General features: G+C 36.8%; 1 protein-coding gene across 2 annotated transcripts in view; it reads right to left on the bottom strand.

The window, feature by feature from the left end:
- Positions 1–24,107, bottom strand: part of FANCC (FA complementation group C) — a 306,236-nt gene that overhangs the window by 247,205 nt on the left and 34,924 nt on the right. Inside the window, exon 2 of one of the 2 annotated variants that reach the window (XM_058301558.2) lies at positions 16,480–16,582. The exons of the other annotated variant lie outside the window; for it this stretch is intronic. The gene's annotated coding sequence lies outside the window, so the exon portion shown is untranslated. The remainder of the gene's footprint in view (positions 1–16,479; positions 16,583–24,107) is intronic. 2 annotated transcript variants of the gene reach the window in all.

Here is a 24,107-nt window from a genome sequence, read left to right as displayed (position 1 = left end):
TGCCATGAGACGCACAGTTATCTGCATTTTTACTATACCATTTATTAGAGTGCACTTTCTGTTTACGATGAAACGGAGGAGGCGCGGAAGTATGATGCATCCTTCTATGAAGAAGGCAATTATTCCCAGTAGAAGCTTGAAATTGTTTACTATGGACTGCCAGCTTCCAAAGGGATTACTTAAATTCCAACCATTCCAGATCTGCACTGGAACATGAGCAATTTTTACCATTTTGCCTGTAATTTCATCAATAATCCTTCCAGATTCAACACTGCACTGAAGGCTCTATCCAGAATAATTAGCCAAGAAAATGAAACAAAAGGCATCTAGATTGGAAAGGAAGAAATAAATCTATCTCTACCAATGACATGACGTTATATGTAAAAAACCCTAGGCGGCGGACTTGGCCTAGTGGTTAAGGTATCCGTCTACCACATGGGAGGTCCGTAGTTCAAATCCCGGGCCTCCTTGACCTGTGTGCAGCTGGCCCACGCACAGTGCTGATGCGTGCAGGGAGTGCCGTGCCACACAGGGGTGTCCCCCACGTGGGGGAGCCCCACGTGCAAGGAGTGCACCCCGTAGGGAGAGCACCCAGCACGAAGGAGAGTGCAGCCTGCCCAGGAATGGTGCCACACACACGGAGAGCTGACACAAGATGACGCAACAAAAAGAAAGACAGTTTCCCGTGCCGCTGACAACAACAGAAGTGGACAAAGAAAGAAGACGCAGCAAATAGAGAACAGACAACCCGGGTTGGGGCGGGGGAGCGGAATAAAGAAAGAAAGAAAGAAATCTTAAAAAAAAAAAAAAATCCTAAAGAACCCACTAAAACACTATTAGAAATAAAAAAAAAACAAGTCCAGTCAAGTGGCAGGGTATAAGATCAACATGTAAAAATCTATTTTATCATATAAAATAGCAATTAACAATCTAAAAATTAAATTAAGAAAACAATTCCATTTACCATAACATCAAAAATACTTATGAATAAATATAATGAAAGTAGAAGATTTGTACAGTGAAAGCTATAAAACAGTGCTGAAAGAAATAAAGAAAACACAAATAAATGTAAAAACATTCCATATTCATGGAATGTAAGACGTAATATTGTTAAAATAGCAATACTCTCCAAATTGATCTATAGATCACCTCAATCCCCAACAAAATCCCAGCTGACTTTAATGTAGAAATTGACAAGTTGATCCTAAAAATCATCTGGAAATGCAAGGAACACAGAGCCTACACAATCTTAAAAAAGAACAAATGGGAGGACTCACACTTCCCAATTTCAAAACTTACTGAAAAGCCACAGTAATTGAGATTGTGTGGTATTGGTATAAGGAAAGATGTATAGATCAAAGCAATCAAATTGAGAGCCTAGAAATAAACCCTTACACTTATCGTCAATTGTTCTTTAACAAGGACATCAAGACAATTCACTAGGGGAAAGAAGTCATTTTGACAGAAAATGCTGAGAAAATTGTATATCCAAATGTAAAAGCATGTAGTTGAACCCCTTCTTCACACCATGCACAAATATCACCTCAAAAATGGATAACAAAATTAAAAAAAATAAAGAGGAAAAAAACAAAAATGGATGACAGACCGATCTCTAAGAGCCAAAACTATAAAACATTTAAAAGAAACCATAGAAGTAAAAATTTGTGACCCTGAGTTAGACTAAGCCTCCTTAGATAAGACATCAAAAGCAAAAGAAAAAATAGACTGGACTTCATTAAAATACCAACCATATACTTCAAGAGATACTATCCAGAAAACGAAAAGGCAATCCACAGAATAGGAAAAAAATATATGCAAATAATATATCTGATAAGAGATTTGCAAATAATTTATCTGATAAAGGACTTTAGAGTATATAAAAAATTCTTACAACTCAATAATAAAAGGACAAATGGGCAAAGGATTTTAATAGATATTTCTCCAAAGAAGATAATTCAATTGGTTAATAAGCACATGAAAAGATGCTCAATATCATTATCCTTCAGGGAAAGGGAAATAAAAACCATGATGAGCATGAATTTTCTGTATACCTACAACTTCTCTAATTAAAAAACAAACAAATCACCATGAGATATCACTTCATACCGACTAGGATGGCCATAATAAAGAAATGAAAAGTATTTAAAAAAATAAAAATATAAAAACAAGTGACAATAACATATTGACAAGGATGTGGAGAATTTGGAACCTCATACACTGCTGGTGGGAATGCAAATTGACGCAGCCAGTTTGGAAAACAGTCTGACAGTTTACCAAAAGGTTAAACATAGTTATCATATATGACCCATCAATTCCACTCCTAGGTATATACCCAAAAGAAGTGAAAACATATGCTCATATAAAAATTTGTACACATATGTTCATAACAGCATTATTCATAATTGCCAAGAAGTAGAAACAATGCAAACATTCATCAACTGATTAAGTGATAAGTAAAATATAATATATCCTCAAAATGGACTATTATTTGTCAATTAAAAGGAATGAAGAGCTAATACATGTTACAACATATATGAACCCTAAAAATATTATGCTAAGTGAAATTAGTCTATCACAAAAGAACACATACTGTATGTTTCATTTACGCCTCCAGAGTAGGCAAATCTAGAGACAGAAAGTGTATCAGTGGTTATCTGGCTACTGGGGGAAGAAATTGGGTGGTGACTGCTAATGGGTAGGGGGTGATGAAAATCTTCTAAAATTAGATTGCATTAATGCTTTAAATAGGGGTATTCTATGGTACGTGAATTACATTTCAATAAAGACACCAAAAAATACTATAAAATAGCATTATATAAATACCAGTTTAAGACACAATGTCCTAAAGAATTAATTTTACCTACCATGGCTTAAGGGTTTATAGTGGAATCACAGAAAAAAAATGAAGGCCTTCTTTTTTCTTTTTTTTAACTCTAATGATCTTGACTCTCTTAAAGAGGAAACCATTTTTGGTCGAGCCTGGAATTAGAATCCAGAGAACATTAGGAAATGTGTAAAACAATGCCCAAAAGCCTTAGAGTTAGGAATCTGTGAGAAGCAAAATCAGGTATTACAGGAAAGGTTGAATATAAGGATTTGGTTTGGTCCCTCAGATAAAAAAAACAACAACTCCAGGGCTCACCCTAGAATAGGTTAAGTAATAAGTTTACCAAATTCTCAAACAAGTAAGAACCAAGAACCAATCCTCAATATTAGCTCTTTAAACTCCAAAATCTGATGAATAAACCTGAAACCTAGGCTACACCAGAACTCCATATTTTCTGTATTATATTTGTATCTGTACACTTTCAACGTGGTTCCATGAAAATTTAAGGTGGTTTGTATTAACCCATACAATTAGAATATATAAAATATAACAAGGGAAATGGATGAGAAAAACAGAAAAAAGAAAGAGTAGGGAACATATGATCAAGCCTGGAGAGAGATTATATGATAGGCAAAATATAAGCACACCAAAGATGTCTATGTCCTAATCCCCAGAACCTATTTATGTACCTCACATGGCAAAAGGGACCATGTAAATGTACCACATTGAAATGCGGGAGGTGTGGGGAACAGAGCATATGGGAATCCCCTATATATTCTTGGTAACATTTATATAATTAGAGTATCTTTTTAAAAAGAAAAAAAGTGAAAGAAAAGAAAAAAAAAAAAGAGACCATGTAGGTGTAATTAAGTTAAGGATCTTGAGATAGGGAATTTATCCTGGATTATTCAAGTGGCCCCAATGTAATCACAAGGGTCCTCATAAGGGATAAAAGGAGACAAAAGAGTCAGAGGAGTTGAGACAACAGAAGCAGAGGTCAGAGTGACACAGGCAATGAACCAAGGAATGCAGGCAGCCTCCAGACACAGACTTTCTAAGGAGTACTCAGGCACAGTTAGTTTTAAGAAGATCAATTTTGAGGTCTTCAATTTCCATGTTTTCTTTTCTAAGAATTATTTTAGGATGACTCTCAGGAAAGCTAAGGTCTAAGGACTTATGAATTCTCTTTTCCCACCTCTCCAGTTATAATCATCTTTCTCCCATCTTATAGAAGACAGACTTTCCTCCTATCCACCTTAAGTTTATTATGACACACAATAGCCCTAAGGTGTGCAAATCAGGTCTCCAAACAAAGGGAACAGTTCAAAAGAAGAACACTGGTATGTTTCTCAAGACACCCACCAAAAATATCACCATCTTCCCATACATCTCATTAAGAGCTAAATTTCACATAAAATTTCACTTTATGTTTAGCAATCATTTTCAAAGTTTATGAGATGTTTACATAATTTTCATTAATCGTACACTAATAATTGAAAGGATTATTCAACCCACAGGAAATTTTAAAAGCATAATATTAAATTATACATATAAATATACACACACACACATACATAGATATTTGTTGCAGAGATTTTTAAGCTGTATTACCTGGAATATCTCCCAAAGAAACTCCTATTACATAAGGTCTTTGCACTCAATCAGAAGCAGTTTCTCTATCTTTTAAACTATCTGACAATTTCTTAAAATAAGACAACAATGACTGCTCTTCCTTTCACAGAAGATTTCTCTGTAGCATGCGAAACAGTTTGATAGCATTTATCCACAGCAGAACATCTTTCAAAATTGGAGTCAATCCTCTCAAACCCTGCCACTGCTTTATCAGCTAAGTATACGTAACATGCTAAACCCTTTGTTGTCATTTCAACAATGTTCACAGTATCTTCACCAGCAGTAGATTCCATCTCAAGAAACCACTTCTTTGTTCATCCATAAGAAGCAACTCCCCACTCATGCAAGTTTTATCATGAGATTGCAGCAATTCAGTCACATCCTCAGGCTCTACTTCTAATTCTAGCTCTCCTGTTATTTCTACCAAATCTACAGTTACTTCTCCCATTGAAATCTTGAACCCTTCAAAGTGCTGAGGGTTGGAATCAACTACTTCCAAATCCCATTCATGTTGATATTTTGACCTTCTTCAATGAATCACAAATGTCCTTTCCAGAAGATTTTCAATGGACTGCCAAGATCCATCAGAGAAATCACTATCTATGGCAGCTATAGCCTTACAAGATGTATTTCTTAAATAATAAAACTTCAACGTAGAAATTACTCCTTGATCCATGGGCTGCAGAATGGATGCTGGGTTAGCAGACATAAAAACAACACTAATGTTGTTGTATACCTCCATCAGAGCTCTTGGGTGACCAGGTGCATTGAAAATAAGCAGTTATATTCTGAAGGGAGTCTTTTTTTCTGAGCAGTAGGTCTCAACAGAGGGCTTTAAATGGTCAGTAAACCTTGCTGAAAACAGATGTGCTGTCATCAAGGCATAGTTGTTGTTCCATTTATAGAGCAGAGGCAGAGTAGATTTACCATAATTCTTAAGGATAAACAATTACCCATTCCAAAAATGCCATTTTGGAAAGCAAATAAGCACTGGTTTCAAGTGAAAGTCACCAGCCGCATTAGCCCTTAACAAGAGAGTCTCAGACCTGCCCTTTGAAGCTCTGAAGCTAGATACTAATTTCTCCTCCCTAGCTCTGAAAGTCCTAGATGGCATTTTCTTCCAATAAAAGGCTGTTTTGTCTACATTAAAGATCTGTTCTTTAGTGTAGCCACCTTCATTTATTGTCTCAGCAAGATATTCTGGATGACTTGTTGCAGCTTCTACATCAGAACCTGCTGCTTTACCTTCCTCTTATATGTTATAGAGACAGCTTCTTTCCTTAAACCTCATGAATCAACTTCTGCTAGCTTCAACTTACCTGCTGCAGTTTCCTCAGCTCTCTCAGCCTTCATAGAATTGGAGAAAGTTAGGGCCTTTCTCTGGATTATGCTTTGGTTTAAGGGAATGTTGCAGCTGGCATGATCTATCCAGACCCCTAAAGCTTTATTCATACCAGCAATAAGGCTGTTTTCCTTTCTTATCATTCATGTGTTCACTGAAGTAGCACTTTTAACGTTCTTCAAGGACTCTTTCTTTGCATTCACAATTTGGCACAAGAGGCCTAGCTTTCGGCTGTCTTGGCTTTCAACATGCTTTCCTCTCTAAGCTTAATGATTTCTGGCTTTTGATTTAAAATAAGAGCTGTGACTCTTTCTTTTACTTGGACACTTAGAGGCCATGGTAGGTTTATTCATTGTCCTCATTTCAATATTGTTGTTTCTCAGGGGATAGGGAGGCCCAAAGAGAGGGAGAGAGAAGGGGAAACAGCTGGTCAGTGGAGCAGTCAGTACACACACAGTTATTAAGTTTAACTCTTATTTGGGCAGAGTTGTTGGTGCCCCAAAACAATTACAATAGTAATATCAAAGATCATAAATCACAGACCACCATAACAGACATAATAAAAATGAGAAAGTTTGAAATCTTGGGAAAATTATCAAAATATGATACAGGAACATGAAGTGAGGACATGCTTTGGGAAAAGGACGCTGATAAACTTGCTTGATGCAGAGTTGCCACAACCTTCAATTTGTTAAAAACATACTATCTGCAAAGCACAATAAAATGAGGTATGCCTGTACAGACCTAAAAGAATTGAAAGTAGAGACTCTAACAGATATTTGTACACCAATGATCCACAGAAGCATTATTAAAAATAGCCAGAAAGTAGAAAGCAACCCAAGTATCCTTCAACAGATAAATGGATAAACAAAATGTGGTATATACATACGATGGGATATTATTCAGTCCTAAAAAGGAACGGCATTCTGATACATGCTACTACATGAATGAACTGTGAAAACATGCTGAGTGAAATAAATCAGGCACAAAAGGATGGATATTGAAATCTTACGCTTATATGAAATAGCTAGAATATGCGAATTCATAGACAGAAAGCAGACTACAGGTTACTAGGGACAAGTGAAAGGGTCAATGGGGAGTTAGTGCTTAATGGATATAGGGTTTCTGTTTAAGGTGCTGGGAAAATTCTGGTTATGGATGGTAGTGAGGGTAGTACAACACTATGAATATGATTACTCCCAAAGAACTGTACAATTCAGAGTGGTTGAGATGGGAAAGTTCATGTTGTATACATGTTTCCACAATTAAGAACACGAAAAAAGAGAAACTAAAGAGACAATAACATCTAAATGCAATACATGATCCTGGACTAGATATAATAATGGAGAATATGCCCAAGAGGACATTATTGGGACATAGGATAAAACTGGAATATAGACTTTAGCTTTAAACCACTATTAAACTTCTTGAACTTAATAACTCAAGGTGGTTACAAAAGTGAATATCCCATCTGAAGAAAATGGCAGACAAGCCCAACATGAAAGAACTCACCGGCTTCGACAAGGACAAGCTGAAAAAGATGGAAACGCAGGAGAAGAACAGCCTGCCAACCAAAGAGACCATCAAGCAGGAGAAACAGAATGAAACTCTTAAGAGCCTAGAGGATTCCCAAGCCCCATCATCTCTGAGGCCCCAGTGGTGACATGGTGGAAGTGCTACCTGCAAGGTGGACATGAGACAGATGTGCGCAACAAGCTGCACTGTGGTTTGCCTTGGAATGTTAGAGAAAATTATTTGTGTGATTGGTGACAAGAAAAGATATCTTGTGGCATGGCAAAAAAAAAAAAAGTGAATATATGTGTTTTTTGGAAAAGTACATGGAAATTTTAAGTGTTCAAGGAGCATGATGGGGGAAACGGACTTTGGCCCAGTGGTTAGGGCGTCCGTCTACCACATGGGAGGTCCGCGGTTCAAACCCCGGGCCTCCTTGACCCGTGTGGAGCTGGCCATGCGCAGTGCTGATGCGCGCGAGGAGTGCCGTGCCACGCAAGGGTGTCCTCCCGCGTGGGGGAGCCCCACGCGCAAGGAGTGCACCCCATAAGGAGAGCCGCCCAGTGCGAAGGAGGGAGCAGCCTGCCCAGGAATGGCGCCGCCCACACTTCCCTTGCCGATGACGACAACAGAAGCGGACAAAGAAACAAGACGCAGCAAATAGACACCAAGAACAGACAACCAGGGGAGGGGGGAAAAATAAATAAATAAATAAATCTTTAAAAAAAAAAAAAGGAGCATGATGGATGGAAGAAAGGAAGGGAGGGAGGGAGGGAGGAAGGGAAAGAAAGAGCAAATGTGGCAAACATTAAAAGTTGGTGGATCTGGGTGGCAGTATGATAGTGTTCTCTGTATGTGTTTTGTATTATTTTTGCAACTGTCCTGCAAGCTTGAAATTATTTCAAAATAGAATGTGTATTTTAAAAGATAAGGTTTTGTCTACATTTTCATTATAGGGCATTAACCAAATGACCACTCTGTGACTGTCACCTTGATTTAAAATCTATTCTTTAAAGTTTTGTTTCAAGCACTCTATCATTCTAGACGACCATATTGTTCACTGGAAACACAAACATACCTAAATTTGTATAAACACAAAAGAGTGTATTTTACCCACTGCATTCTACCATAATATTATATGCAAAACAAATAACTCACTGTGCCAAAAATTAAAATTTAATGAATGGCAAGAGGTTAACCATTTTTGAGCTGTCACTAGGAATAAAGTAAAATCATTCCCAAAAACCTGGACAGCAAATGATGAATCACCTGTGACTGTGCCCTTCTGTTTTCATCTAATAAGAGTCAGTATAATCTAGTGATTAAGGAGGCAGACTCTCTGGAGGCAGGTAGTAGAGGTTTGAATCCCTACTCTGCTCCATATCAGCTGTGTGACCTTGGGAAACTATTTTACCTCTCTGCCTTGGTTTCTGCATTTATAAAATGGAGGGAATATCTATTAAGGTTGCTGTGAAAAAAGAAACTGCATTAGCACACTAAAAGCACTTAGAACTGCACCTGGCATACTACAGACTCAATAAATAAATGTCAGCAATATCATTATTAGTTATTACGCTTCTAATTTAAAAAGAAGCCAATGGCTTTCTCCAAGATTTCTCCATGAGGTGGACATAATCTCTCTTGGCAAGCCTAGGTGCCTGTCAGCAAAGGTGCTCAAGGGAGTCAACAGTGAACAGAGCTTCAATAAACTGGACAAGGTGAGCACCACACAAACCTGAAAGCCCCAAAGTTGTTTACTTTACTTTACCACAAATATTAGAGCCAGAGGTTTCAAGATTTTGGTAAGCCAGTTTCTGCTACACTCAGAATATTGTAATATAAAATGATTTGGTCAGCTGTCAAGTCATGGATTGCATAAACACTATTTTACAACAGAAATGACCATAAAAGTGGTGTGGTTCTTATTGATTATATTAAATTATATTTGAGGCCTTTTATTTTTCTAGCTGAAAGCAACAGGGAAAAGAGTCTATTTAAAAGCAAGAACCAAATTTAAATAAACTGTAAATTTCTCAATATAACTTGGAAATTCCACTTCAGTGCCTTTTTATTCATGTTTAGGGCCAAACACATTATAGTTTATAATTTGAGATCCAAACACATTACTAGCAAACTGGATTCTAATCTCAGCTATACCCTATTTGCTGTGTGGCCCAAAATATTTCATTTTTCTCTAAAAGAAAGCGGTAATGATACTTATCACATAGGACTAAAAAGAAGATTAAATGAGATAAATGTTTTCAGCATAGTACCTGGCACAATGAACAGAAAAAGTAGTTGTCAATAAATAATACAGGTAAATATCATTTATTCAAGCTCTGAGATGTATTCTCCACACACAATAAAATTTTTTAAAAATGAAATTAAGCCTATAAATAAAGGAGAAAAGAAAATAACTTAAAATTCCTCATATAAAGATTTTGATATCTAGTAGAAAGTGAAAATAAATGAAGTAATATATTGCCAGAGAAAAGGAATACAAGGAAGACTCATAGAATTTATTAAATAACACATAGGAATCTGGGAAAAAATCAATTTGTTTCTCAGTCAGTATCAGAGATAAAATTTACATGTAATTAGAGCTCCAAGGAAGAAATAATATGATGGAATAAAAACAGAGTAGACACTGAGATATTATAATTTTAGATTATAATATCATAATTTAAGTAAGCTAATATCTGGAAATAACAAACTTAAAATAGAATGCCAAAAACTCATGGAGTTTTACACTTAACATGAATGTACTTTATATGTTATATTGCAATAAAATGTAAAAAGAAATAATGCTATGTAAATAAACAATCCTATTTATTCTTTCATTCAACAAATATCTGAGTGCTGACTAAATGAAAAAGTATTCAATAACACTAGTGCTCAAAGAAAAGCAGAGTAAAACAAAAGGATACAACTTTTTGCCTATGAAACTAGCAACTAAATAATTCCCAGTAGTGGCAAGATTATCGTGAAATAGCCCCTCATATACAGCTTTGTGGGACTGTAACCGTACTTTGGGGGGGAGGGGGGTGTTTATACCCTTTCACCTATTAATTCCAATTCTAGGAATTTACCTAAGTAGATAACAAGAGACATATACAATGACTTATATAATGTGATATTCGCTGCATATTTACAAGAGTGAAAAAACGCTAGCAATCTAAATCTTCAACAAGCAATTAAATAATTTGTAATACAGTCATATGAAGGAACACTACGTAACATGAGCTTCGTTGTCGAAGAATATGATTTAATGACATAGGAAAATCTCTGTGTTGGCCTATAAACTTAAAAACTATAAAACACTACACACATAATTGCAATCTTGTTTTTTATACACAAATGTTTTCACCATGGTTTTCACGTCAGGATTTGTACACTGCAGAAATTAGCTCGTGCACATGTCATTCTGCTTAGAAAGCTAAACATCACAATGCTAATAAAAGTTATCTGTGTGGTAGCATTTTTTTCCTTCTCGATTATACTTTTCATTATTTTCCAAATTCCCTATGGTAATCATGTATTAACCAGCACAGTGGTATTTGTGGTTTACATCCAAAATATCCACTGTACCTAAGCCTCTCAGAGTAATCCCATTGCAGGTCAGTGACTGGTTGAGAAGTAGACAAGTGCCCTGTCCTGGCCAATGAGATACAAGTAGACATGTGCTTTGGGGACTTTCAGGCAAAGTTTCTCCCTCCTAAGAAGGAAAGTAGAAGAGATATTGCTTTCTTCCTCTGAATATTGTTACATAGAAATTTTATTCATTCATCACTCAATAGACATACATACACATGAACACCTACAATGCAGCAGCTATTAAGATAGGCTGTGTGTCTAATGAAAAGATAAAGTTATAAGAGCTGGTCATCAAAAACATATAGTACGGTAGGCTGAAAAGCAGACAATCTAGTGAGGGAAGCAGTTATGCAAACAAATAATTGAGTGAAAATGCTCTTTGGACAGCAGCCATACAGAACCATGCTGTACAAAGAAAGGCTTCACAAATCAGAAGCATCTGGTTCACGCAAAGAAGAAGGAAGCATCATTAGACCCCACGTCCACGCCACAGCACATTTCTTGGCACGTACAAAGGCTCAGAGGCAGGAAAGTCATGACCAATAATTGACCATCACTTCTCAGTATGGGTATTTTCCCACCTGTCTATTGGCAACTTCTGCCACTGCTCTGCCTGGTTTAAAGGACAAATCATGCCTTCCTTTAGAAAATGGTACCACTTCATTCTTTACAATCCAGTACTTTATGGTTAGCATATTCTGGTTTTTACATCATGAATTCTATACTGCAAAATTAGCTCTTGCACGTCATTCTGCTGCGAGGGTAAGTGGGTAAGCCGTGAGTTAAGTCAGGAATGTCTACTTTAAACATGAAAATATCTTACAAAATTACTCTTTCCCCCTTCCAAGTGGATAGTGTCGCTGCACAGTTCTTGAGCCATCTTTAAATTTGAAGATTGTGTTTGCTCTTATTTCTAGGAGCCTAAAAATAACTTCAGCAGTTAAATACAAGCATCTTAATTATCACCAATCTCCCACTTTGTTCCTCACAGATAAGAGAATTTGTTGGACAAACAGTGATAATGAAGAAGAAACAGAACAAACCCATCACAACAACAACAACAAAATCCTGGCCAGTAACACAGATTAAAAATAAAAAAGACAAGATAGCTTCAAACCGTCAATAGCCCCATACTGCATTATAGGAATATTATAAAAGACAAACAAAAAAGATAGCTTCAAACCATCAGTAACCCTATACCTCATTATAGGAATATTATAAAATATTATAAAAGACAAGAGATATATGAAAACTTGGGAGTTAAGATCAAGAATTCTTTCTCCCTTGCAAACATTAAGACTGTCAAAAAATAAATGAATCTTTTAATTTCAATGCACCTAAGAATATAGTAAACCTAATGCAAGTTGCTAACTCTCAGAGGAATATTAAGTGCCAAACTTGCTTTATTTATTCATAATGGAAATCTTTTTTCCAAATCAATTGCACAATTCTTTGCATTTTTAATAAGAGCATGATAAAATCTAGATGATTTGGAGACTGGACACCATCAAGAATTACTGTACAGTGTTGTAACATGATGCTGTTAGGAACCGTTGGGATATGTATGGCTCCCTGCCCCTACACTAAATGGTCCCAGGAGTCTATACATATTTTTACATGATATTTATTGACTCATTTTAATCTGGAAAAATGCTAAGTAAAGTAAATAGAAATTATCCATACTTACTGGTATTTTCCAAAAATTGATTTTTCAAAGGTAACATGGACACATAATTAATTACCTTAAACACTAAACACTTCAATTCACTTCTGATTCATTTCTCTAAAAGTGCATCAAACATCTTTTGATTATTAGAAGAAGCACACAGCTTCCTCAAGAGGATTTCTCAATCTACAGAAATGACAATGATAGTAATAACAATTATAACAACTAATATTTAGTGCTTAATCTATGCCAAGGACAATTAAAAGCACTTGAGAAATTATTTCAATTAATCCCACAACCCCATTTCACATATGAGGAAACTGAGATAGAGTAATTAAATATCTTGCCACAGTCACACATCTTGTAAGACAAGGAGCCACTTACTGTGGAACACATCATATGCTCATCCACATCACAAATCATTGATGACATGTCACAAAAGAAACAGAGGTAGAGAGCCCTTGATACTAATGACTATGCTTGTGAGCCTCTGCACCTGAAATAAGAACAAGGCCTAGAGCTGCAGGGTGCCTAAGAGTTACCTCCTGAGAGCCTCCGTGTTGCTCAAATGTGGCCAGTCTCAAAGCGAAACTCAGCATGTAAATGTGCTGCCTTTCCCCCAGTGTGGGACATGACTCCCGGGGATGAGCCTCCATGGCACTAAGGGATTACTACCAAGTACCAGCTGATGATGTAACTAGAAAATGACCTTGAATAAAAGGGTCAACTCGGACCAGCAGAATATCTCAGTCTACATATAATACCAAGAGTTAAAAATGCTTTTTGACCTGAATAAAAGGGGGAAATGGAAAGGACAAATGAGTTTATATGGCTATGAGTCTCCAAAAAGAGCTGGGAGGTTATCAGAGGGGTTGACTTTATGCACACCTGAGCAGAGTCCCAGAGACAGATAAAGTAGATACAACCCTAGGTATTGGTTCTTCTGAGGGCTACAGAGACCCACAGGTTCTATGGTCATGTCAGATGGAGTTCAGTGCCATGTCAGTTGGCCCTGCTTCGGAGTTTGTGTTTCTGTGTGATGGAGCTGGACTCAGATGTCATCTTTGTCCACAAGTCTCTCCTGTTACTTTTCCTGGAACTATAGTTGGCGCTGTGGTTTATCGTATACCCAGGGGACCTGAATCTCTGGACTGACCATGTGATAGCCAGGCCCTGAGACTCAACACACTTGCAACTCCTACACTCTGGTTTATTGGACTTATCCCACTCAGCTAACATGGAGGTGAAGAAGGTCAACCACCACACCAGGGAGTCAAGAGTGCCTACAACTGAAAGCAGGAGAACTGTACCCAGCAATTCTTGATATAGATGTGGAGTGGACACAACCATTCTAAGGTCCACAGGATGGAGGAATAGAGTATGGATTAGAGTGAACTTACTGATATTCTATTCATGAACTTTTCTGATTAGCAATCAAAGAAAATGTGGCATTGGTGTGGAGAAAGTGGCCATGGTGGCTGCTGGGGGTAGGGAGTGGAAGGAAGAGATGTGATATGAGGCACTTTCGGGGGTTGGTATTGTCCTGGATGGTGCTTCAGGGACAGTTACCGGACATTGTATGTCCTCCCATGGCCCACTGGGTGGAATGTGGGAGAATGTGGACTATGGTGTGGACCATTGACCGTGAGGTACAGCAGTGCTCAGAGATGTATTCACCAAGTGCAATGAATGTCTCATGATGATGGAGGAGGTTGTTGTTATGGGGGGAGGAGTGGGGTGAGAGGGTTGGGGGGTATATGGGGACCTCATTTTTTTTAACGTAACATTAAAAAAATAAATAAAGACCAAAAAAAAAAAAAAAAAAAAGAAACAGAGGTAGAATATGAAAAGTAACGTTTTTTTTAATCCATAACTAAAGCAAAAATTTTGGGGACCTCAACCTAAAATCCTCTGTCTTCTTAGAAGAAGTGCCATTTCATTCTGAGCATTTGCATTGTGACCACCTTCCTTCATCCCTTTCTCTCATCTCTAGCAACCGGAGTTTACCCACCCAAATTTCTGGGGGAAACCACAGACAATATTTGTCTCTGCCAATGAGTAAAGGCAGCAAAACATATTCCACATAGTTAAAACATTTTGCCATATAAATCTGATGATGCTGGGTGAACTGAACACTGCCATCTGACCACCTTAACACCCACTATTTAATATGAATTTACATAATTTCCTAAATGGAAATAATTTAAATTGCCCTTCAAGGAGTTAACCTAGAAAATCTTTTTTGTCTACAACAAAAAGATAGGTAGTTCTAGACAGGAGCTACATGTCTGCAGTGTAATTTTTTTTTCCTGAATAAAATTTTATTTCTATTCTCCTTGCCATCTGAAAAACTCAAGATAAATATCCAAAATAAGGGACTTGTTATCAATTTATTTTACCATTACTATACAGTACTAAAATTCTTAACAGATACTGATAAAAATTTGATGTAGTTTACTTATCTGACCATGAAAACTACAGTGCAGTTCAAGGCCATGATTTCACCTTCACATGCACTGATATTATACAAACTCCATTAACAAGCTGTACTCTCATACAAGTGTCTATGGTCTTTTGTTTTATGTGTATTTCCTTTTATTTCTCATAATAGGTAAATTCAGTTATAGCATTTAGCACATGAATTCAATGTGTTTTATTCTGGGTTGTTTTTATTGTTGATGTTTTTAACAAATCTATTTATTTCCAAAGATTTATAAATGTTTTTATCAATTCTGCAGATTAACCCTCAGTTTTCCATTCTCTAACCTCATTCCATTTTCTGGTGACCTATAATCTAATTATTAACTCCATGAGTTTACACAATATATTTAGTTCATAATACCACAATCATATAGTATTTGCCCTTTTGTGTCTGGCTTACTTCATTCAACATAATGTCCTCCAGGTTCATCCATGTTGTCATATGCTCACTATTTCATTTCTTCTACAGCTGCATAATATTCCATCATGTGTATAGACCAAAATTTGTACATTCATTCATTGGTAGATGTGCTCCGGGCCCTGTGTGCTGTCACACATAGTGTTACCAAAAGCACACCACGTATTTCTTCGGTTCTTTCACCTCGATTATGGTTTGTTGAATATTTGTATCCAGGGTTTTTCTTTGATTTGCCTTATAGCATTTCGCTCTTTTTCTTATTTCTAATCACAGCTCTCTTTCTTTACTGTTTTCTGTTTCATATCAATCTATGGTCTCTCTCTCTCTGACTCTCTCTCTTCCCCCTTTCTTTTAGTAATAAAGAAAAATCATTTTATCTGTTACCATGTAATAACATGTTGCATAACCCATGCTAGTACAGGAGTTACATATGATATGTTGCTGCAAAGAAATATAGGCAATATTAACTGAACATAAATTTTAAGCAGGGCAATGACTAAGTGCTAATAAAACTTCATCAATATTTATGCAGTTAGTTTCTTTGTTAAGTTAGCTCTACTTTAAGTAACTGTGTACCACATAAACAAGAGATTTCAGACTTATTAGTTTTGGAAGGAAAAGATAAACAAATATAATTGATAGCAACTTTTTCTGTTTTATTTAGTTGTGAAATCAACTAAGAGTATACACAAACAAATCATCCCAAACCAGACAACCCTAGCAAAGACTCTGAGGTGGGGGAGATGAGGTCACAGAGGTGATTTGCAATTGTCTGGGAAAGTGCTGACCAAGATCTAGATTAGTCCAGCCTCTCCATTTTAAGTTTAGTTTCTAAATTGTTTTGTTTGGTTTTACTATTGAGCAACACACTTCCTACTAAGCCCTTCAATTTTCACCCTGCCATTTAAAATATACTATGTTCTACTGTACTCATTTGCTATGTCAGTCATTGTCTCGTTTAGTGAAAAAGTTGCTAAATGGAGTGCTTAGAAACTGCATTGCCTCACCAGTAAAATAAGTCTTTGGGACTAAATTATCTTCAGGGTCCTTTTCAGCTCTTCATAATCTGTTGTTCCATAGTAAGGTACATTATTTTGAATCTCCTTGAATCTGTTAAAAATAATAGATAATAATAAAAAATAAAATAAAAATAATAAAATAGATAATAAAAATAATAAAAATAAAAATAAGATCTACAACGGCATCTTGTCATTACTGTAAAGCACAAATCAGCATACGATGTACTGTAAGATCAAAAACTCAAAAAGTAAAACATTAAAATCACCATATGACTTAGTGGTTCTGCCTCCAGATACATATACAAAAGAAATGAAAACTGGAACTCAGACACTTATACACAAATGTTCACAGCAGCATTATTCGCAATAGCTAAAAGGTAGAAGCAACCCAAGTGTTCATCAACAGATGAATGATAAACAAAATGTGATATATACATAAAATGGAATACCATTCAGCCATAAAACAGAATGAAGCACTGATGCATGTTACAACATGAATGAACACTGAAAATATGCTAAGTGAAAGAAGCCAATTACAAAAAGCCATATATATGATTCCATTTATATTAAACATCCTAAACAGGCAAATCCATAGAGACAGAAAGAAGATTACTGTTTGCCAGGGTCTGAGAGGAGGAAGAACGTGGAGTGACTGTTTAATGGGTGCAGGGTTCTTTTCGGGGTGATAAAAATGTTCTGGAATTACATAATGATCATGGTTGCACAACAATGTGAATGTACTGGAAGTCAATGAAATTGTATAATTTAAGAATGGTTAAAATGGTGTATTTTACATTATGTGAATTTTATCTCAATAAAAAAACTAGTGAGATAAAATTCTACAATTTAAATAAACTCAATATTATGTTACATCACTACTACAGAAACACAGGCCATCTATTTACTAAACTCAGAGCACCAAAGTGATACTAAATGATGAATGATAATACTTATCATTACTACTTACACTTTACAAGTGTGTTGAGTTGGCCAAACAAGCAGAGGTCAGGTACTGGGATAAGACTGGACTGGTTTTACAGCTGAAGTTTTTGTCCCAAAATAAAGACCATCAAACATAAACACTGGCAATTACACTGAATACATTCACAACTGGACTGAGGCAGGTTAGTGCTTGTTGACAGAGTACCTCATGGTCTGTTATATCTAAAATATTTCAATATTCTAATTAGGTTCAAAGGCAACTTTGGTTTCAAAAAAGTTCAAAGGCTTTAGTGGTTTTAGGAGTACAGAAATGCCCCGACTCTATACAATTCTCTTGAAAAGAGCTCCTGAAAGTAATATCAGTCATGGTCACTAACTTAAAACATAAAATAAAACTGCAGTATGAAGTTTTTTGTTGTCCAGAACATAACTGGAGCTCTTAACCCAGACTTGGGGTGTCAAGGAAGGGGCACATACATAGAGACCTGAAACCGAGACCTGAACCCCATGTGGGATTTCACCAAGTGAACAGTAATCAGAGAGTTCCAGGCACGAGGAACAGCATGTGCAAAAACGTAAGGCAAAAGGGCCTTTCAGTAGACAAAACAGAGAGCACAGAGTAACAAGACATAAGCAGCTGTTGCAGAATCTTGCCAAAATCAGGGATGACTCCCTTCTCTGAGATATGACTACACTAACTTCTTTTTTTTAATAACAGAGAGAAACATTTTAGGGCATTTGCCAAGCAGTTACTTTATTGGTACCTCTGTATTTGACCTAACCATTTTTATCCCTCTGCTGGTGAGACTCATTTCCTTCCTTCTTTCTTTCCTTTCTCCTTTTCTTCCTTCCTTCCCCAAGTCTTTCAGGAAACCCACTCTCTTAGGGGCAGACATAGATGGCCAGATATTAACAATTTTATTACCTTTTCTGAGAGAAATGATGGGCTGGGGCAACATCTAATCACCACCATTACTTTGAGTCAGATTCAGTAGACAGGCTCACTCTACTTCGTAATGAAAACATTAAAACAACATCAAACATGACTTGCTGGCAGAGATTTCTCAAAGGAATTTGCCAACTATTACATGTTCTCTCTCTCTATTGCAATATGTCTAATGTATCTTTTGGAAGAAGGGCATACAGATTTAACTGTGATTTACCAATGGACAAGAGACCCCAATAAAAATTTCTTGCTTCTCACAAGAAAAGAAAGTCTCATGAATGTTAAGTGTTAGGGTAGGACTTCAAGCTATAAAAGTGAACTGACCAAGGCTGCCACTTTGCTCAGGCAAGGAGAGGATAGATTTGAAAGACAAAGTACGGACTCTGGACTTTATCCTGAGAGTAGTGAGAAGCCACTGAAGGATTTTTACAACAAAAGGGACATAATCAGAAATGTGTTTTAGAAAGGTCACACGGAAACACTGTAGAAAATGGACCAGCAAGGGGACACAGAAAGACCATATTGTAAGATGGAAGACAAATTTACAGCAATCTAGGCCTGATCTTGTGGCACAAAGGGGTGGAGAAAAGTGACTAGATATGAGAGGTACTTTCGAGCTAAAATACACAAGACTTAGTGTCCAATTGAAGATGGTGAGAAAAGGAATAGGAAGGAGATAAGGGGCTTCTCAGGTTTGTTTAGGAAATTAGGTGCACGGTACTGAAAGAGGAAACAGAGGAGGAGGAACATACTTGGATAGAAAGATGAGTGCAGTTTGGGCTACCTTGACTACAAAATTCTTGGGGTATCCAAGTAAAGAAGTCTAATAAGCAACTGTCTCTCTGAGAATAAAGGTTAGGAGACAGACCTGAGATAAAGACATAGATGTGGGCACCATCAACATATGGAAGGTAATTAAGGCCCTGGAAGTGGATGAGCTAACCCAAGGAAGAAGAGAAAAGAAGGCAGGGTCAAGGACAAAAGGGAAGAGAAAGCTATAAACTGTTTCGCCTGAAGACATTTAGTTGAAGAAATAAGGGGAGGGGGGAGAGAATTAACCATAATACTTGTTATGCTAACAGAACTAAGTCTTGCACCAAGAAGAACTGGCACTGGTTCTGCTGAGAAAGAATGAGGTGAGTTAGCAGAGCTGTGGTAGAAGGAGGAGCGCCCACCCATTCTGTGACTGGCTCTAGTTTCTAGGTTCAGTCTGCCACCTTCATAACCACTCCAGTCATCCAAAATAAATCAGTAAAAACGAACTGGCAAAATCATTGTTATTCTAGTTTTCTTTTACTTAATAAATTCAAAACTGATACCATCTGTGCAGTCAAATAATACATCTTACTTAAATGCAAAAATCATTCTTCTACCACTAATGTAATCCAAAAGCCGTATCAGGACAGCACAGAAATACAATAATATCAGATGTAGTTTCAAATGCTGTAAAACACAAAGATTCTACATTTTGGTTCCAGACTTTAAAAATACTATGGTATATGTGGTTTTGGGTATGAGTCTAAATTGTAGTCATGTTCTTAAACTAGTTTTTTCTATTCAAGTGTTGACAGGCAAAAATATAGTTTTAGTCTGACCTTACAGGCACACACCATTTACCCTACTTTTAAGTTTATTTGAGCCTTAAGGGTACTCTTGCAAAGCAATGAAAATGTGCAGACCTGAGGTCAATTAATAACTAGTTTCTAAAATCTACTGAACTTTTAACGGAACAATATAAAAATCCCTGTAATTTGAAATGAACAATAATATAACTTGAAATTTTTCCATTTTCAAGTAGGATTTTCCCCAAGGACAAAGAATACTTTTTTAAGAAATTCTGATTTATCTGTATCTCTTTAAGTGCTTTATTAACAGTAACCCTATTGCCAGATATAAGGTTAGTTTTAATATCCACATTCAGACATTTTAGTAAAAAATGCTTCCCAATTAAGTATGAAATTGTTATACATTTCCAATTGCCTTCTGGGAATAAAATCTTGTTTTCTGAGCCCCAGAATAGGTTCTATTCCTCAGGCAACACTTGCCCTTTATTCAAATAAAAATTAGTAACAGTAGAGCTCTCTTTACCACAAACAAAGTATCTCTGCATACTCAAAATTCACTTCCTTCTCAAAGTCTTTCCATTTTCATCTACCATTCACTCACAATATCTATGTTACTGATAGCACAGCTTCTTACTTCTACACTAGTTTCCCTTTGCTGGTATATTTTTTCTTGAACCTTCTACATGGGTGGTTCTTTTTCCCATAATGCATCATGAATGCCTGGGAAGTTATCACTCTTTAAGGCTTTTGCACACCACTTGACGTTAGTGATTAGCCAATTCTATGAGGCCCAAATGCAAGAAATCAAAAGGAATTACATTCCTTATTATCTTGTTTTATATTAAATAATTAGCAAATGGCATATTTATCCCTATCTTTCTCACCCCACCATCCCATCTCCATCAAATGAAAAACTATACCAAGTCAAGCAGAAGTCAAATCTGATAATAAGGTTGAATAAGAAAAGCGAAGGAGCTTGAGAAATTAAAAATAGAGGTAGGGAGATAAGAGTGAATGCTCAAAGAAAAATGACTAAAAGGAAAATGTAAGCCAACAATATTAAGAAAGAAAAAGGACTAAGACAAATAATAAGGCAATGATGATGGGCAATGACCAAGAAAAAGAAGTAAGTAGGAAAAAATTCACTCTCTTGCTCAAGTTGATCCTTAAACCACAGCTCACAGGACAACTGACAACTTTAAAATCCTAGTCCTGGGATGTGTGGTTACCCCACCCTGACACTTGCTATTCCTCATGTTACTGTTGACTTGGGATGCTCCAGGGTCAGGAAGAGAGAACCACCATCATTTACATTCCCTGCCAACAGACACATCAGTGACTTGGCCTGGAGGGAGAGCCAGCGGCAAAGATGGCACAGGAGCAAGTCAAGGACTGCACAAAACCAGTCTCATAAGGAGGTTAAAACTAAAGGAAATGGAAGAGAAATAAAAACAAGCAAGAATAAGAACAAACGCAGCATCAGATTGGCTTTTCTGTATATGGAAGGAAAAGCAAACATCTGGAATTATTTGGTGCTGAGTGCCACCAAATTTAAGACTTTGTTTCTCTCTTGCAATTATTCCTTTGTAAGACCACACAGAGGAAAAACTAGACCTAGCAGCTAAAATGAAGTAGAGTAGTGGTTAAAGCGGGTTTAACAATAACTATTTTAAAAAACACACAATTTTAAAGTAACAGAACAGTTATGAGTGCACAAAGAATATTCATGACTGGGAAGATGTTCATAATAAATTATTAAATAAGGAAGCTGCAGACAAATATATATAATAGAACAATAACATCTTTGTAAAGGACATGCCTATATAAACAAAGGAAAAGTCTTTAAATAATTCCAAAATAAATGCTGGTAGTATGAGTGATTTTTACTTTTTTAAATAAGTTTTTCCTATGCTTTTCAATCTAATTTAAAAAAATAAAATTAACAATCCCTTAAAATTAAAAAAATAGGGAAGCAAATTTGGCTCAACTGATAATAGCGTCCACCTACCATATGGGAGGTCCAGGGTTCAAACGCAGGGCCTCCTTACCCGTTAGCTGGCCCATGCACAGTGCTAATGCGCTCAAGGAGTGCCGTGCCATGCAGGGGTGTCCCCCATGTAGGGGAGCCCCACGCGCAAGGAATGTGCCCCATAAGGAGAGCTACACAGCGCAAAAAAGCGCAGTCTGCCCAGGAGTGGCGCCTCACACACAGAGAGCTGACGCAGCAAGATGACATTAAAAATAACAAGAGACACAGATTCCCAGTGCCACTGACAAGAATGTAAGTGGACACAGAAGAACACACAGCGAATGGACACAGAGAGCAGAAACGAGAAGGGGGAGAAATAAATAAAATAAGTATTTTTTTAAAATAAAAAGAAATAAAATTTAAAAATAAAAAACTCCCCTTCCAGGTCATTCAGTCTTTATCCTGAATTAAACATATACAGAATGTATATTTTTTTTAAATGTTAGTAGAGCACAACTTTGAAAGAGTTTTTGGGAGAGTCACTCCACTCCAAGCCCACAATGGGAAAGGCAAAAACTCTGAAGACAAACAGAAAGATCTGAATCAAGGATCTTTATTCACAAGTATGGTGACCCTCAAAACATTATGTGAAATTTCTGAGTGCCAACTTCACTTGCTGTGGCAGTGGACTAACACTTATCTCAAAGAGTTGTTTTGAGGATTCCTGAGAATAGTTAACACATATGAAGATACAGACTGGTAGGGTAGGTACCAGGAGAAGGATGATCTTTCTGCCCAGTGTTAAATTTTTTATTATCTCATGATGCAATCTATGTAAAGTCCAGTAGGGGTAGAAAACAGCTCTCCTACCAGCACATACCACTGCAGCAGGACCAAATGAATAGTATAACTGCAGATATTTTCATGGACTCAGTAAGACATATTACATGGTAGCAGCTGGCAATGAATTGTAGCTCATCTTTTAATGATGTTATTTTAAAATCATCAAGGATGCCCACCAAAAATTCTAGCATTCCTAAGAATGCCTTGAACCTAGAAAAGTTGAGAACCACTGAAACAGAAAATGAATAGGAAGAGGTATGAGATATCTAGAAAAGCACTGCCCAGATGAGGATGGAAATTTTCTGTCTATATTGGTGTCATCCAATACAGTAAGTACTACCCACGTGACTACTGAACACTTGAAATGTGGCCAATGAAACAGGGGAACTGAATTTTTAACTTTATTTAATGTTAACTAATTTAAATTTAAATAGTCAAATGTGGCTAGTGACTACAATAATAAATAGTTCAGATTTAGAACTTTGAGTTAATGTGTACTAAATCACAGAGGGCAGTATTTGCATGAAGTAAGGATGTTTAAAGAGCAAACAGTCAAAAAGGCAAATTTTAAGAGGAAGGGAGGGGAAGGAAAGAAGGAAGCAGCACTATGTTACTATTCTCTCACACCACATAACTGCACCTTGATTCAGCTGAGGTCCTAGTGTGATCAATCCTTCATGCTCCCATGATTCTTTCTCATCATGAGTCAAATATTCCAAGGACAATATTTCTCACCCTTAATTCCTAATCTTCTAGCTTAGTTTTCTGCCTACTTTTATCATACCACCTATCTACACATGAGGCTCTAACCCTATCATCAAACACCTATGAAACAGACTGAGATTAAAACTCGGCTCTGACCGTTAAGAATGGTTTACCTCTTAAACTGATTGTACAAAAAAAGAGTTAATATAGCAGGCCTGAGAAAAGCCTGTTGGCAAGGTAGGTCCTTGGCTGCCATCTGGGAACTTGGATTTGAAAAGGGTTCCCACCATCCTAACTGATAAGTGTGGCTCACTGTGCTCAAACTGTTTACACAAACAATGTGATTTATTCCGAACACCTGCTTTTCTTTTGGGAGTCTGGAATGCTGGTACATGTGACCAGCTTGCCAACACCTAGTAGTGACCCCCAATAAAAACCCTGAGCACGGAGTCTCTAATGAGCTTCCCTGGTAGATAACATTTCACATGCATTGTCATAACTCATTGCTAGAAGAATTAAGTGTGTCTTGTGTGACTTCATGGGAAGAGGACTCTGGAAGCTTGTGCCTGGTTTCCTCAAGCATGTACTTTTTCTCTTTGATTTTGCTTTGTATTCTTTTGCTGTAATAAATCATAACCATGAGGAC

Source organism: Dasypus novemcinctus, chromosome 8 (genome assembly GCF_030445035.2).
Source record: "Dasypus novemcinctus isolate mDasNov1 chromosome 8, mDasNov1.1.hap2, whole genome shotgun sequence".
Classification (NCBI taxonomy): Eukaryota; Metazoa; Chordata; class Mammalia; order Cingulata; family Dasypodidae; genus Dasypus; species Dasypus novemcinctus.
Note: the sequence above shows the minus strand (reverse complement) of the source record. Positions and strands in the feature narration are given on the sequence as shown.